The sequence below is a fragment of the Aphelocoma coerulescens genome, chromosome 1A (genome assembly GCF_041296385.1).
Source record: "Aphelocoma coerulescens isolate FSJ_1873_10779 chromosome 1A, UR_Acoe_1.0, whole genome shotgun sequence".
NCBI lineage: Eukaryota > Metazoa > Chordata > Aves > Passeriformes > Corvidae > Aphelocoma > Aphelocoma coerulescens.
In genome coordinates this window covers 4,062,866-4,080,577 of record NC_091014.1, presented here as the reverse complement: position 1 = coordinate 4,080,577, position 17,712 = coordinate 4,062,866, and the positions used below count along the sequence as shown (strand labels likewise).

At 47.3% G+C, this 17,712-nt stretch overlaps 1 long non-coding RNA gene across 1 annotated transcript in view; it reads right to left on the bottom strand.

The window, feature by feature from the left end:
* The window catches only part of LOC138121164 (uncharacterized), an 89,856-nt gene extending 73,634 nt beyond the window's left edge, over nt 1-16,222 (bottom strand). Inside the window, exon 1 of the long non-coding RNA XR_011156118.1 lies at nt 15,730-16,222. This is a non-coding gene — a long non-coding RNA (uncharacterized lncRNA). The remainder of the gene's footprint in view (nt 1-15,729) is intronic.
* Nucleotides 16,223-17,712: the final 1,490 nt, after the last annotated feature.

The window sequence follows — 17,712 nt, the reverse complement described above, 5'->3', positions numbered from 1 at the left end:
GATTTAAAGAACACAAAGATGTCATCTTTGGGAACCCAATTTTTCCCAGTGCTGTGGGAATGGTTGGGCTCCATGATCTTAGAGGTCCTTTCCAAGTCTCATGATTCCATGATTCCAAAACCTACAAGTTCAAAAGCCACTGACAGCATGACAACTTTGCACTAAAAAAATAAAATCATTTCATTTCAACACGTTTTGCAAGTAACTAATTGTTTTTTTACACCCTTGAAATTCAGCAGGAAAATAAGAACATGGAGCAATTTTGCTGATGCTGGTTTTACCTCTTTATTTCAAACGTAACTGCATCACTTGTCAAAGTATGACTCAGAGTTTGCTAAAGCCTGAGACTATCAATACTTTCTACGTGTCAGACTATGCATTTAAGTTGTTCCCATGCTCCCACTGCCTGCTTTGGGTTTTGTGTACTCCTCCAGTACATCCCGTGCCCTCTGCAGCATCACCCTCCATCCCAAGGATCATTATACTGCAGTGCTATACAAGCTCTGGGGTAGAAACAAACGTCAGGTGGTCCGGCAGCAGCACGAGAAGGAAAAACAAAAATCAGCTGAGTTTTTCTAAGAAGTACATTTTTAGATGTACCATGTAGAACAAGGTTTTAAGGAAGTGGCTCATACCGGAAGCCAGTGACCTCACAGCTTCATGTAAACACCACACAATTACAACATGAAAAAGAGCAATATTCTCTCACTGCCCTTTCTTTTAGCGTGTTCACTATTCACTCAACGCTTCTCAATTATGAAAACTGCAGATCAAAGGAATTGGGTATTTACAGGTCTAAAAATACAGATCAATGCAATGCTTGTGCCATATCCAAGCAGTGAAACACCATTAAATCTCTGTAATATCACCACCTTTCAATGATTTCCTTATATTTTGACTACTAACTTCATTGTGCCAAGCCCCAACAGGCAGAGAATGAGACCCCTCACAGCCATGCCAACCACCAAAAATCCCTATATTCTCTACCCCTTCTTTCCACTTCCAAAACTACCTGTCCCTACCTCTTTATCCACCTTCTAAACCATCACATCCATTAATTATCTGGCCTTTCCTCATCCTTACGAAGAAAGGACTGAACCAACTGTTAAATGCCATCACCTGCAATGAGAGCTGTGCTTCCCCATTCCATTTCTGATTTGAACTGACTGAAGACTCTTTGATATTTATTTATCGTTGTTTGACATGTGTTAGAGTGGCTTTCGGGTTCTCCTTATCTTCTCATTTTTTAAGGCAGGTTTAATCCTTTCTCCATTCTTTATGTTGTTTCTTCTTTAATGAACTTAGCCAAGTATTTGGATTTGAAGCCTTCATTATCTCTACCCAAATAACAGAAGAATGTAACCACTCTCTTAGGAGCTCTTACACCACTGTCCGGAAGAAATTCCCACGTTTCTCCATTCTCAAATCTCCAGGATCTCTGTCTGGTTTACCTCACTGAGCAGAGTATTTCCAAGTGAGCTGCAACACCTCCAAGAAGAACTAGACCTCACCATCTGCTTTTTAAATCCACTCCTATATCCTGGGACATGTTTAAAACTTTAGTAAAAGGGAACATGAAAAAATCCAACTCTTTTCAGTGCCTGGACTGCACTAAGTTCTCCACCAGTAACTAGTCATGGTCTTGGCTGATGGATACACAGAAGCTTAGAATTACAAATTTGTCAGGTTTGGGGATAAGTTTCTGGGGTTTTTTTCCACTAGTAATCCTGACTTTTGCTTATGGTTTTTGATGAAACTGAGTTAGGAAAGGAGAACTAGGAGAATGTACAAAAAGAACCTAGATAATAAACTTAAGTAATGGAAGTGGGATGAATTTCAACAGCAGCAGATGTGCAGTCACATACCTGGGTAAAATGCATATTCCCACCAGGTAAACACCTCCTTAATTTGGAAACTATGAAGGAGGAAAAATCCTAGCCCATTACTAAGTGACGGTCGGCCATCAGAGTGACACACCTGCTAAACAAAGCAACTGTGACCCTAATTTATGGCTGCCTGGAAAATTCACCTAATTACTGTGCATGCCCTGCTTAAGGGAGCTGGATTCACCCTGGAACATGGAAAGAAAGGTGGATTTAGGTAGCAGGAATGGCAGCAGATGGTTAAGCTCTGCCTTGCAACTGCGAGTTCTGCACTTGGCAGATTGACCTGGCCCACTTCACTGCAAGTTTAAAATGACAAAAAAGCAAAGAAAAAAGGACATTAACCACTAGCCATGGCCTTAGACCTGAAATTCTGATTTCTCAGCCAAGATCAGTGTCAGCAGTCACAGGACAGTGGTTGCTGGTTCTCGCTGCCTCCCAGAACCGATGAATCCTTGCCTGGACAAGCTCCTGCTCTGCCGTCCTCTGCTCCATCAGTGGTTTGTGTTCAACTGCAGGCATCAGCTGAGGGCAGCCATCAGAAGCAGCACCTGCAGCCTCCACCCTGGGAAACAACACAGGAGCCCCAGCTCCAAAATGAAAGGCAGGACCATGAGGTTTGTGAGGCAGGAAATGGAGGGTGAGCCGAGCACTCATTTTGTGCAGCCTCAGCTGCAGCAAACAACAGCAACATGATTAAGAATAGTTCCTTGAATCATGTTTGTGCTTTGATGAACGATTCCAACTGCACGTCAGAGCCCAGCACAGCGAGCTAAACTCACCACAGACGTTCTAGAGGAATACAGAGATCCTCAGGGACACAGTGTCCCATGCTGGTTTAACTGTGCTGGCTGCAGGCAAACCAAGGTGCAACGCCAGCTCCAAGCTGAGCCAAGAATGCAGAGCAGGCACAGTCTGGGGCAGTCAGGAAAATGGAAAATTCAATACTGAACACAGACTACAGGCCTTGTTTGCTTACCTGACTGAAGAGGTAGTAACTGATATAATTCCTGGTCATAAAAGCATTAGAGTAATAAACACAAGCTAAGAGGTATAAGGCAAACTCTACAATTATCATTAACAAGTGAGCATGAAATGGCTCTTCAAGATGTTAGGCTGGCAATTTGAAGGCTTGCAGGATCCTGGATGCTCTGAAAGTTGGAATCTTTCTTCTAATTCCAATAATGGAAGCAAAAAAACCTGTCCTTAAGATGGAGTTTGATTATTTTAAAGAACAAATTGTATAGCAATTATACAACATCAGGCTTCCTATATCAAGTGACAAGACTTGGAATCCTAGGAAACCATTTCCAGTTCAATATTCTTAAAAGCAGTTAGCATTAATTCTGCAGGAATATCACAAACACCATCAGCAATAAGTATATTAGACAGGAAACGAAGGTAAGAAAGAGAATTATCCAATATTGAAGAAATAATGAAGGAAACTGACCCAATCAAAAGTTCTGCTATCTAAAATAACCCCTTCAGGAATAAAAATAATGAATAGAAACTGCAAAATCATCCTCCAGAAAGCAAACAAAAACAATACTCTAAATCTCTGACTGTAAAAAAAAAAAAAAAAAAGATCTTAGAGAAACCAGAAGAACATACCTAGTAATGCAAGGAGAAAGGGAAATGGTCACTAGCTATTAATGGAATACCTCAGTGAGAACAGAAATACATGGACAATGTTTCTTCATGATTTTTTCAAGTCCAAATGATCAGTAATAACATCTGCCATGATAGCTCACTCACTATTTCATCAGTACAAACACACACCACTGCTACTGAGCAAGTGAGAGCACCTCTAGCAGCTAAACTCCCCCAAACACATCAAAAGCAACACTTTTGACACCCTAAGTAAGTTGTAAGATTCACACATGCACCAGGGCAACATAACTGAAGCTCTAATTTTGACTAACGGAGAAGTAATAAGAAGACTGCTAATTTTATGGGCAAGCAGCCTAAAACATTTTTTTTGGAAGCTAGCAGTCCCTGGAGGAATTTCTACATTGGTAGTAAGTCAAACCTGAATGCCCCAAAACATGATAATTAAAGGGAAGAACAAATCCTTTAAGAGAAAATAACCATAGTTACAAATGCATGGTAATGAGTCATGTTAAAAGAAAAACAAAATATTTCCAGTATGTGAGCCAGATGACTGCTGGACCACATCAGTTTATGGTAAAACACAAGAACAGATTTTTAAACATCTGAAGATAAGCTCTTCAAAAGCCAGCATTATCCTGGGCCAACACATTAATCTAGCAGTAACACAAAGACATATCTTTCCATGAAATCTAAATTTAAGATCCCTGCATTATTCCTGAACTAACTTCTGCGCCACAGCTCCAGGCACTTGACATCCCTGAAGTTAATTCCTCCATCAATTCCAAGTTTCTTTCAATAAAAGGCACCAAACCCTTCTGTGTTTACACAACCAGGTCGAACACCAGCACTCATTAGGAAGAGCAATAAGCAAATCAACAGGAAGCACAGCCAGTTGGAAGGATTATGGAAGATCCCAGCAGAAATCTGACATGTGGCAACATGGGACAGCGAAGTTGGGAGCCTTAAGAACTGCTGCCTTGGAGCTGAGCACAGGATGACATCTTCCCAGATGAACACATGGCTGTCTTCCCCACCAAAAGGTAAGTAATATAATGTTATAATAATATAACAAACAGTTTATGAAAGTCAATTGACAGGCCCCTAAAGTTAGCCAAAATGCCTAATAATAGGTACTAGGAACATGAATTAGTAATAAGCAGATTTAATACAGAGAAGTTCAATGAACTCTTCAAATTTGATATTTGTGTACAGAGGAAACAGTTTTGTTTGACTTTTACATTAAGCTGTGGACTTGGCAGTGCTGGATTAATGGCTGAACTCAATCTTAAAGGTCTTTTCCAATCTGAATGATTTTACGATTCTATTCTGGTCTCCCTATGTTAGCCATTTGTCTTTTCTTCACAGTCTCTGATTTTTAAATCTTACCCAGTCTGGATTTCTGTGCTTCTACACTTTCAGAACAGATGCTCACAGACAGAATCCCCTCCCCAGCTCCTCTGCTGTGCCCTCAGTGCTGGTGATGCTGACCCACATGCACCAGATTCCACAGGAGGAAAGGTGGCTGTGCATGCATCTCAGGACACCCCCTTTCCCTGCAGGGCTGGGGAATCCCAGCCCCTGCTGCCCAGGCCTCCTTCTCTGCAGCTCCAAATTTTATTTACAACACTCCCAGGAGATGAGGGACTTTGCAGCAGAACTGCAAATACAAACAGCTTGAATTTTGAGCTACCAGTGAAGCTGGTTAACATAATGTAATACTTAAATATGCTCTTATAAACCACAGGAGGGATTCAGCAGTAGATGGTACTATTAATATAAATATTATTTAACAGAACCCTTGAGAAACACAGAATGTAGAAGTAGAGGGGTCAGCTGAGTAAGATTAGTTGAAAAAACATGTATTTATGATCTTCATCCATTTTAAACTAAATGCTAGCAGGGAAATTCATTCTGAAGTCAGTTATGCAAGAAAGGCTGCTACAAAAATCAGTCTTAAAAGCAAGCATCCTGAAAACCTTCATCCATCTAGAACACACAGTGAAGGTGCCAAGAAAACATACCTTACAACCACAGCATGGGAAGTCAGTTACTTACAGGCCCTGGTCTAGAGAAAAAAAAACTGGAATAATTCTTTTATAGGAAGAAATTACTCCCTGTGAGGGTGGGGAGGCCCTGGCACAGGGTACCCAGAGCAGCTGTGGCTGCCCCTGGATGCCTGGAAGTGTCCAAGGTCAGGCTGGACGGGGCTTGGAGCAACCTGGGATAGTGGAAGGTGTCCCTGCCCATGGCAGGGGTGGCACTGGATGCTTAAGGTCCCTTCCAACCAAAACCATTCCATGATCCCATTCCTCACTCCAGAGACCTCTAAGTTATGAACCACACTGCTACAATCCACGGGAACATTGCCTCAAGCCCTGGTAAGAGCCTAAGATGGATTTTGCCCATCCCCATGCTTTAGGTGCCTGGTGGCAGTGATGGGCAGAAGGGAACAAAACACACGTCAGGATGGAAGGTTGATCTGAGGAGACTGACTGTGACTGGATGAAGAGAACCTCCTCCCTACCGCTGCCCTTCCCTGCTGGAATTTCTGGTCTTGCAGATTCTTTCTTTGCATTTCCAGAAACAACAAATCACAAAGATAACCCGGCACTCAGCAAAGAGGCAAAGTCTCCTTTTGCTGCAGGAAAAAGCAGAAAAACAACTCAAGAAAACAGACAAATCATGAATGCCATTCACAGGAGGAGGAGGATAGATTTAGACACCTCATTTTCGTTTCCAGCAGCAGCCTGAAAACAAGACCTAGGATGGACACTTACTGCAGGCACAACCATGAGGGAATATTTCAGTGGAAAAGTCGTGAAGTGGGAAAGAATCACTGCAGTGTCTTTCAAAAACAAGATGCATTTCCGTCCATGTTACCAGAAAGAACAACGAACAGCTGAACAACGTTGTTTAGGATCTTTGCAAAGATTTACGGATCAAGTATGAAAATTAAATAAGCCAAGCATAGTTTACCCAGGAGAAACGTCGCAGGCCAGAAGAGGTGTCACTTCATACAGTAACATTAGAGCTATACAATAATTAATGTTGACACAGCTACCAAAGAGACTGCATCCGAAAGTCTCAGAGCTGACTTCCAGTTTTCATCTAGCCAGGGAGATTTTTCTAAAGTAGGAGAATTAGAAAAAAATAAATTACATTCCTTGTCTACCAGGAATTGTATGCACATCACAAGCCTGTGCTTCAAAGCAGACTTTACTTTGGGTAAATACAATTTTTTCATGGTAACTGATCTCACAAGAAACTGCCAGAAGATGCATTAGCACTTTATCAGCCCACAGCATCTGGAACAGAATTAAACCTGTTCATGATATAGGAGCACTTTGTAATTGCAAAAGTGAACATCAACAAAAGGGATAAATACAACCAGATACATCCTACAGAGAACTTGACCAGAAAAACATCAGACGTGACAAACTGTGTTTATAGTATTTACCTGATCCAAGCAACCAGGAGAATAATCTTACCTAAACCTTCTCAGAGTAACTTTACCCACAGGAACACAATGTTTGCTTTACAGGAAAAGGCTACCAGGACTTGTTTTTGAAACCAGTGGTCTTTAAACGACCAGGGATTGCAATTTATCCTGGAAAGGGGGAAGGGCACAAAAAAGCTGAATAGCAGAGCAGTGAGGGTTCCAATCTGGAGCCTGAAATCTGTTGCAGGAATCATACTGCACATTTACTTGCAGTAGTGAAGGGCTGGATCCTGCCATGCAGGCTGCACCATGAGGATCTGTTTTCCATGCTTCTGTAATTGGAAGAGTGCTCTGACAGATGCTGCTCTCCCATCACAATGCTGGAGGCCTGAGTTAACCTATCAAACATCCCTACCAGCATTTTTCACCCACTGTATTACACAATTTTGGTCTCCAGTACAAATTATTGCTGCTTATAGACGTGACTCATTCACTGCTGAAGTAATACTGCTTTTGAGGAATTCAGTTTTATTCAATAAATAACATTTCAGCTCACAATTCCTGCTTACTTCTACACAGTCACCATCTCTGACTTTTTTCTCTCCAATATTCAGCAAGGACTTCCCTGTGAATGTCAGCAATTCCATTAATAAGGACTGGGAGAACAGAGGTCGCCACTCAACTCCCATTGAAATAGTACAGCTGAGCTCTGCCCTGCTTAACTCCTTTTAACATCAACACCAGCAACACATGAAACCTGCAGTTTCTTGAAAACCAAAAAAGGCAGCCTTTTCCTAAGTCACAAAAACACAAAGGAAAATAAAATTTCACACGCCCCCAAAAAAACAATAATTATTTTATCTTTAGTAAAATAGTAATAATCCAAATAAAACAAAAAAAACCCCAAGAACAAAAAAAAACCAACCCAAAACAACACAAAACCACAAAAAACCCACACAAATAACAAAAACTAAACAAAAAAAAACCCAACAAACCTCAAAACAAAGAAAACCCACAACATATAGCTGTGCTATAGTACAGGCTGATCAGAACAGCAGATACAGTCAGTGTTAGTGCAATCTTGTACATTTAATTGCTCCAATCTTATTCTTGTTTCATATTGTGTCAACACCAAACAAATTTAAACCAAATTTAAGTGCATTTACATCCAAAATACTGATTTTTAGATTAATATTGTTTTAAAAGCATCTGGATTACCAAAGCCATACAGGGCTAATAATCCAAAGACTAAAGCTGTTTTATGGGAAAGGTGCACAACCCCCTGCCAGAATTAGTCGTGGTTCCAGGACAATAACCTTTGGAGAAGCAGCTGATCCCATAATGCTGGATCCACTGTTTGGCTTTCAGTTTATCCAAACAACCACCGGCTTCCCTGAACAGATGCCCATGGGCACGGATAAGAAGGGAAGAGCAGGAATCAGACGCTCTGGCTGGAACAGGGGCCCCTGCTGCAGCTCCAGGAAGAAGGTGGGCTCTTGGAACAAGAGCTGCCAAGGAAGTGCCAAGTGACAGGGACTCCATCCAGGAGCCCGCACAGCAATCCCTGGCGCTGCAGGTCTCCTCCGGCAGAGGGCAACGCTGGAAAAATCGCCTGGGAAGGAGCGGAGTATTCCATGGAACCGAGGCACCGCCGACATCTGCCTCGGAGCACACGCAGCACCGCACGCCGCGGGGCTTGAACGCTGCTGCTCCGCCGAGGCTTCTCCTCCAGATGTATTTCCTGCACTTGCGTTTTACAGGGCGGAAAAATACACCTGCTGCTTTCCAGATTTGGAATCCTGTTCTCTATCAATGGGATGAACGTAATCCTGATTGCTCCAGGGTCCTGGAGCACTGCCACGAAGCCAGAGAAATTAGGATGTAAGGATGTCCCAAGAGCTACAGATGATCCATCAATACCCAGCAGATGTTGGCAGATGAACACTGAAGTTACACTAAAATAAGAAAAAGCGGTGGAGAACGACACTGCAGAATGATACAGCAACTACACCCTGCTCGGGAACACGAACGGTGCTTTCAGTTTACAAAACACATCCAGATAATAGCCAGAAATGTCCTTTTCCTCCTCCTGCGGGAAGTAAACACGGTGGCTGGAGGCTTCGTCTCCCTCCCAGGAGACCTGACAGCTGCTCACATGAGCTGCTGCGTAGCAAGAAATCTCCCAAGTTCCAATGATCCAAACACAAGGATCCCTCCTGCTTCAGACACGTCTCACCAGCACCTGATCACTGGCAAACACCTTCCTGTGCTGATGTAAATAATCATCAGGATAAAACCCAGGCAAATGCTTGTTTTCTAGCCGAACCTCTGTTTGATTTTCCCTTGTTTCCTCAGCACACTGGAATTTATTCAAGGCCAGTACCTGCCTTCATTTTACAACTCTATTTTTGCAGAAGCTCCTGGAGAAGCTACTACAGTTGTGTTAAAATTCAGCAACCTGAGCATAATGCAGGTATTATTCAAAACAGCACATTTTTGGGGCATTCCACATACAATGCTATTAAATGACCACAAAAATCATCTTGCTTTTCTGAAAATCTGAAAGCTACCAAAAAAATATATACCCGATGACAGCCCAGATGAAAAAGAATTAGCCCAGATTCAAGGTATAATTTCCAGAGAAATACAAACTTGCTCCACCTGTAACAGAAGAAGTTCCATGGATGATGTTCAACACAAGTTAATAATCACTACAAAAAAAACCAAGGATTACTTCAGGCTCAGCACTGAAATTGGTACATTTTAGTGTAGCACACAGGTAAACTGGGGCAGAAATAGCTGTATTTTGTAACAACAGAGAATGATGTTTACCAGGTTTCCCTCTCCCCATTCTGCTCACCTCGTCTTCCCCCCCAGACAATTAATTGCTGCTTCTGATAACTGGCAAGAAAACACAAATGAAAAAAAAAAAAAAAAATAAATGAAAATAAATAATATCATGCCACTATTACTGGCAGGCTGACTTTGTAAGATTTTGTTTAGATGAGACTAATGTTCAGCACTATGCACATATAAGCACACCATGGGCTTGGCTGCAGAGAGCAAGGATCCGAAATATAGGACAGAAAAAACAGGATGACTGCTTCAGAATTTACCAACTCTGCTGATTTTCTACACAATTGCACAATTTACGTTCCCTAATAGGACCTGCTGCTTACACAAGACACATTCAGAGGAGTGTTTGTAAAATCATGGCTTACAAATGGTGTTATAAACGCCCTTTAAACCATTTGTTTCTCAATTTCTTTTGCTTGTATTTTAGTAAGACATTTCTAGCCTAGCAAGAATTTTAAAAAAATCCCTCACCATCAGCTCACTAATACTTCATAATTATGAAAAAATAATTCTCAGGTAACAGTACACTGAAATTCAGCCCACTGAAACAGAGTAGGACCATCTCCCCTAATTCAAATTACTTCCCAGAAGTCATAAACCACTGTCAAAAGCAAAACTTCAATACCCATATTGACCAAAACTATTTAAAACAAGAATTATTATTACAATTATTGCCTTTTTTTTGTCCTGCCAATTAAACCAGTTCTATGTAAGAAATTAGATTTTCAGCTTGACTTTTTTATTACCATCATGAATATTTCTGCCACACAGACGTCACGATTTCAGGCATTTCCAAACGTACGCTTGGAAAGAAGCACAACACGGGGACATTTAAATTCATTCCAGAGCTCAAGGTACCTCATGAAAATTCCTAAATCAGGACCCACTGCAAGTGTTAAACTCCCAGATCAGGAATCTATGGCAGGATGAAATCTCTGACCTTGGTAAGGGTAAAACTCAGCACAAACAACTCCCATTTCCAGCCTCGCTGTTAGACAACAATGCTACGTCTGCTGGCTGAGGTGCAGCATCCTGAGGGACTGGGAAAGGACGGGGGATTTTTCACTGCATTTGCATGAAATTCAAAGCCGAAAGAAAAATATTGTTTATGCTGAAATTCATGACAAGGAGCTGCAGCCCCATTAATTCCATCTCCAGCCATTTAGAAAACCACGAGTCAGGATCCAAAATTATCATCAAACTGACTTGAAAGAACTGCTGGGGAGAGGTTTTTTGTTTTTTAACTTTGTATTTCAGCGTTCCTGTTTGCAAAAGCTCTAAGCCTTTATGTGACAGTATTTTTGAGCTCATATTCTGGTGCTACCAATAACTTCAGAAGCAAGGCATTTATGGAAAAACACCATGCAAATATGGCATGAACTACAGCCAGTCATGATATACACGAGGTCAAAAAACCATGACTCTGTGTTTTCATTTATAAATACAAATGAAATATAGTAAACGCATGCTCACAGCAATTAAAATCTAGCCTGGATTAAAGAAATCCTTTTAATTTTAACAATATAACAGACTAATACAGCATAATCAAACATGTTTTTAAAGTAAGTTCACAATTTCCCTATTTGTTAAAACTGAAAAAAGGTTTTACTACTTCCTACTGCAAAACCAATACAAACACTAATTTAAATATTTGGTTTTCAGCTGCTTTTTGAATACTTGCAAAGACTAAAACAGCAACCTTTTTCCCACCAAAATTTGGCAAGGCATAAGACCCTAATATGACACTTTAAGTACTTCAGAGCAAAATGGGGATTGTTTATATAAAAAGTGGAGACAACTGGCACAATACCTATTTTTCATAGCCCTTTTTTCATATACATTTGTCACCAAAACAGCTCAGTGGAACACAGTGTGCAGCACACATTGTGCCTTGTCATGAGCTGACAGCAAATGAAGAGAAGGTGAACCAAGTTACAAAACAAAGTTGTTTTTTTTTTTTTTTTCCTTCTTGCCGCCTGAGAAGATAAATGATCTTAGTTATATTAAAGAGAAATGGGATACGGGATCCAAAGGGCTCGTTTTACGTTAACTGCATCTCACCAACAAAAATAGAGAAAGCAATTTCCTGGTGCATCAATTCCACGCCAGCACCTCCACGTACGCTCCGAATTCCGAGGCGCTGGTGCGCTGTGCCACTGCGCACCTCCGGGTATCCTCGCATCTCCAGCACGTCAACTGCTCCCCAGCAATTTCCTCTATTAAGGCAGGGTTCTTTCCCCCCCCCCCCCAAAAACCAAAGATAACACGGATATGCCTGCACGAACCAAGTGCACCACCCCGGCTGAATAAACATCTTTCTGTAGGTAACACCGTGTCAAATTACTCCCGTAACCAACACAAAGTACCAGGTCTCTCCCAGGACGTATCACCGCCCCAGTTCTCTCACCACTACAGTGCCACTCATTCCTTTCTATAATTTCTTGTTATTTTAATGCCAGATTTCCTTCCTCAACCACAGTGGTCAATATCTGGAAATTCCCATAATTTCAGGTTGCAAAAAACAGAAAAAGTCAAGATGGAAGAGAAGCTGAAAATGTGAAACATCATAAGGTATTCGGGATCCGTTTACCGGACTAGACCAGTATAAAACTGCAAACTTCATCTCCCCATCCTCCTTCTCATGTTCTGTATTTATAAGGTATTAAAATCCTCCTCCTCCTAAGCAAAGACTCATTTCTAGTGCAACACCAAAGCAGTTTTAAATATCTATGTACAGTCCTCACCATTATAAAACCCTCTCTTCCTCTTCTCGACCCAGTCTCGTTGATCTGCTGTTATTTAACTCTTGAAGGCTACTTGAGACACATCACGTTACTAAAGGTTATGTAACTCTTAAAAATACACTGAATTTTAAATTCTTAAGCTGTATAATAGAAACACACACAACAAAACACACAGCTGAGGGTTTTTCTCCCCACCCCTCCTCTACTTATTCTAAACCAAAACATTTCAGTGATCTAGAATAGTGGACTTCCGTATTTCTTTTCAGCTTGTCGGCCACAAAATCTTTAGCAGTGCAGAAAACAGTATAATGAGCATAAGCCTACAGAAAACACGATGTCCTTTCCTCTGTGGCTTCCCACTGACCCTGCCTGAGTTGTCCACTGCCTGCAAAGCTGAAAGCTGCTGATCTAGAACCGAGTATCCCCTTACTGTTTGCTCTGCCACCCGAGAAGTTGCATTAAAATGGCATCACGTTCCTTAACTCCAAACTGACTCGCCTTTCTCCATATAACCTACTAACAACCCATGCTCCAGAGCATTTCATAAAACCCTACTCCCAGGAACAACCACCGAAAACAAAACACCATCATTTAAGACACCTCACTTTGCCACGGATTCGGACGTGGCATGAGTCCTTCACACTGAACACTGCCCAACCCACCTATAAATAGGCTCAAAGCTCCAGGCTCAGGAGACTGATAGCTCCACACAATCCTTGCAGTGTTCCCTGGCTTCACCTACATAAGAGCCATGCCGTAACACTGCCGGGCTGGGCAGACACCGAGCTGCTGCTGTGGCTTACGCAGGAGAGCACAGAGGGAGGGGAAAGAAATAAAAAAAATAGAAAAAAAAAAAAAATCACTGGGCATAAACAGCTCTCCTCGGGAGAGAAACACCTCCCTCTCTGGAGGCCAGAGCCAGCCACGGACAGGCTGTCACGGCTCGGCCATGACAGGAACAACAGCCATGGACAGGCCCTTCAGGGGAGGTTTAATGGGGCTGGGGCTGAGTGGACACTCATGGTGAGCAAGGGCCTGGGGACAATGGCAAGAGGGTCCTGGCCACATTCCCTGGACAAGGGGGCTTCAGGTTCCCTGGGCCTGCTCAGGTTCCCTGGGCCGGTAGCCACACCCACACCCGGTCAGACACCCTTGGGCAGGGGGGCTTCAGGCTCCTCCCAAGCTGGCTGTTCCCCATCAGACCCCATAGATCGGACAGCCCCAGACACCCCTGTTCCCTGTTAGGCCCCACACACAGGACAGCTCCAGGCTCCCGTTTCCCATCAGAAACACCCTGGACAGGAGGACTCCAAGACCCCCAGTGTCACCCTATCAGATCCCACAGACAGGACGTCTCCAGGTCCCCATGGTCCCATCAGACCCCCACGAACAAGAGAGCTCCACACCCCCACGGTCCCCGTCAGACCCCACGGACAGGAGGGCTCCAGACCCCCACGGTCCCCGTCAGACCCCACGGACAGGAGGGCTCCAGACCCCCACGGTCCCCGTCAGACCCCACGGACAGGAGGGCTCCAGACCCCCACGGTCCCCGTCAGACCCCACGGACAGGAGGGCTCCAGACCCCCACGGTCCCCGTCAGACCTCACGGACAGGAGGGCTCCAGACCCCCACGGTCCCCGTCAGGCCCCACGGACAGGAGGGCTCCAGACCCCCACGGTCCCCGTCAGGCCCCACGGACAGGAGGGCTCCAGACCCCCACGGTCCCCGTCAGGCCCCACGGACAGGAGGGCTCCAGACCCCCACGGTCCCCGTCAGGCCCCCCGGCCCCGGGGGCCACGTGACCGGCCCGAGGCGCCGGCACGTGGCCCAGACCGTAACAAACAGGCGGGTGGGCGACGGGGGGCGATGGAGGGGGGGCCGGGGTGCGCTGCGATTGGTCGGGAGGGCGCGCCGCGCGCCGGGGGGGCGTGTCCCCGCCGCACCGCCCCCGGCGATTGGCCGGCGGGGGGGCGCGGTGGGCGTGGCCGCCACCTCCCCCCCTGCGACCCCCCCCCCCCCCGCCCCGCCGCCTTGGTGCAGTGCTGAGGAGGCGCCAGGCGGGGGCCGCGCGCGCTTTTCCCGCCCTCGGCGGGGCCGCCGGGACCCCCCTGAGGGCGCCGCTCCCTCGCACCCGCCATGGCGGCACCGCCGTCACCCCCGCACCGCTCGCGGCACCCGGAGCTGCGCCACTCAGCAACCCGCGGCTGCCAGGTCCTGTTCCCGCACCCCGCTTCACTCTCAGCCCCGGCAGCGCTTCCCGCCGCGAGTCCGCGGAGTGCGGGACCGCTCTGGCGCTCCCCGCACGACCAGCGCTTCGGCCCCCTCTCCCCGCACGCACCCACCTGTGGCCACCTCCATCATCAGCCCGCGGGCAAGTGCTTAAATATCCCCGCGGAGGCAGCGCCTGTGTCACGGACCGGGGCTGCGAGCGGCAGTGCGGCCCTCCCCGCCTCCCCCCCCGGCCCGCCCCGCTCTGCATCTTGTTTTCTCCATACGCACTTGGAAATGCGTATTGGAGAAAAGCGGGACTAGGGGGGGGGGCACCGCTCTTATTCCCGCTGTTATTCCCGCGGTTATTCCCGCTCTGTTCAGGATACCCACGCAGCACCGAGGAAAATAACGCGGCGCAGCCCCGTCCTTTCACCCCCCCCCCACCACTCCGCGCTGTCGCTTGGCTGCTTCCCCCATGTCGCGACGCGCACACACCCCCCCCCCCCCCGCCATGTCGCGACAGCGCCCCGCGCACCTGCCGCGCCGCGTCCCCCCCCCGCCCCCGACCCGCCGTGTCCTACCGGGGGTGCGGCGAAACGGACGCTCGGTTCTCCCTCCCCGGGGAAAGCAGCGCGGTGCCGGCGCTCCCCCAGGTGCGCGGGGGCTCCGCGGGTGCGGAGCAGGGAGAGCGGCGGGGAGGGGGCGGCAGAAGCCTGGATGGAACCGGGATGGAACCGGGATGGAGCGAGCCTCCCTCCCCCCCAGTTCCCCGTCCGCCCCCCCCCCGCCGCTTGTGTTTACCTCAAGTTTGAATTTTATCTGCGCAACATGAGCTGGAATGCGGACATGGAGGGCGGGAGGGCGCGCACACGCCCGGCGCTCCGCGGGGACACCGCGGGCACCCCGCACACACACACACACCCCGCATCCTTTCCCCGCGCACACCGCGCCCGCGCCCCCCGCCCCAGTCCCGCCGGTAACTTACCTCCGCCACTGGCTCGCCTCCTTCTCCTCCTCCTCCTCCTTCTCCTCCTCCCCCGGGGAAGGTGCCGCCCGCAAGCCCCATCAGCGGGGCGGACACCGCGCTCCCGGCGCGCCGAGACAGGTGCAGCCGGGGCGGGCGGGTCGGGGGGCGCCGCCACCTCCCCGGGTTCCCCCACTGCTTCCCTCCGTCCCTCCCCACGATGTTGTTTCGTTATATCATGTCCATCATGTGACACCCGGAGGCCTCTCTATGGAAACTTAAAGGGGACTTTCACGTCCGCCGCCGCCGGACCCGCCGGTACCCCCGGGGGGCTGCGAGCCCCGCCGGTGCCCGCCTGCCCTCCCTCCGCTCCCTCCCTTCCTTCCCCGGGGGGCTGCGCTCTCGCCTCCTACCGCCCTCTGCTTAAAGCAAGTTGCTGCGCTTGCTTCTTCTATTATTATTATTTATTGTTTATTAGGGTTGCTTTGGTGTTTGGGTTTGGCTTTTTTTTTCCTTTTCCCCCTTCGCTTTCCGCAGAAGGGAATAACCGGGGAATAACCGGCCGGGCAGGCACCGTGCGGGAGGATGGACCCCGCTCCTGGAGGCTTAGGGATCTAGTGCTCGTCTGCGGGCGCGGTGGGTCTCGGGTGCTGGAAGCGGCAGAAAAAAACAAAAAAAAAAATCCAAAACAACCAAAAGAAAAAATAAAAGAAAAACGGGGGGAAAACCCTTGTTTGTGTCGGACTGAGGAGGAGCAGATGCGAGCGGTGCTGCCCGTGCGGGGTCGATGAGGTGGTCGCGACCGGTTTAATTCTCCCAGTCGGTAGCGAAGCGATTCCACCGTCCCGACCCGTCGCACCGTCGGCTCCCGACAGCCGGCTCTGTGCCGAGCTGCTGGAAGGAGCCGCTCCCAGGGATGTGCGCTGGCCACTGCAACACTACCAGCAAGCAGCCAGCCTTTACAGAAGGGAAAGGGGAAGATGCCGACAATTGCCCGTGGTTCGGGCAGCCCCCGGTTCCCCGCGCAGCCCCCGGTTCCCCGCGCATCCCGCCGCCCGGCCGCAGCCGCCGGGGGTGCGGGGCCGGCCAGCGGCAGCGCCGCGCTCCTCCGGCTGCTGTTCCGCCTGCGGTGCTGAAGTGGGTTTTATTCCCTGCTCTCCACCAGCCCCCAGGATTTGAGATCAGGGAGCTGAAGCCTACCCGCTCCACGGTCCCACCACCGGGCTGACAGTGAGCAGGAGGCTCTTGGGGTTTTTCCCCCTGGAAGGTTCCTGCGAAGGCCCCCAAATTCTGCTCCCGATCCGGTGGCATCACGTCGGTGTTGGTGGTCAACTGCAAGGTTTTAGGGGCTAGATTGAGAGGGGCAATGAATTTGGTGTTAAAAACTGAAGGAGGAAAAGCAATCCCACATTCACTCCTTCTTTACAGCTTCCAGCAGCCCTTCAGCAGATTAAAAAAACATGACCCACAGATGCAGTAAATTTTAAGTTGGGGATTTAATTTCTTTGGTGTCCCACCAAGATTTCTTGAAAGGAGTCATATAAACGACTTTTTTTCTGATTCCCGGGTTGGTGCTGATGCCTGTCGGCCACAGGAGGGGACCAGAGCCTCCCGGCCCCCCCGGCACAGGCCCAATCCTGCAGTGACAGTGGATCATGTCCCTCCGCTCTCCCATTTGTGCTTTGCACTTGAAGTACCTGTTCTCTGCCCCGCTCATTTCCAGGTGCCCATGCAATGAGCTGTATATCTAACAGATCAGTATTCCAGATGCCTCTACTATTTTTTTTAATTTTTTTTTTTTTTTTTTTTAGTTTTGTAAAAATTACTAATGATTTTAGCTGGAAAGAGTTAACAGAGTGAGGAGCGGTTCATCCTCCTTTCCTTCCTTCTCATATTCTTCCCTCCATCCCCCGTACACCCTGTTTATGTTTATCTCTCCTTCCCATCTAATTTTGGGGGAATTTCCTCTCTGGGCTCCTTTCTGCCATTTATCCAGGCTCTCCC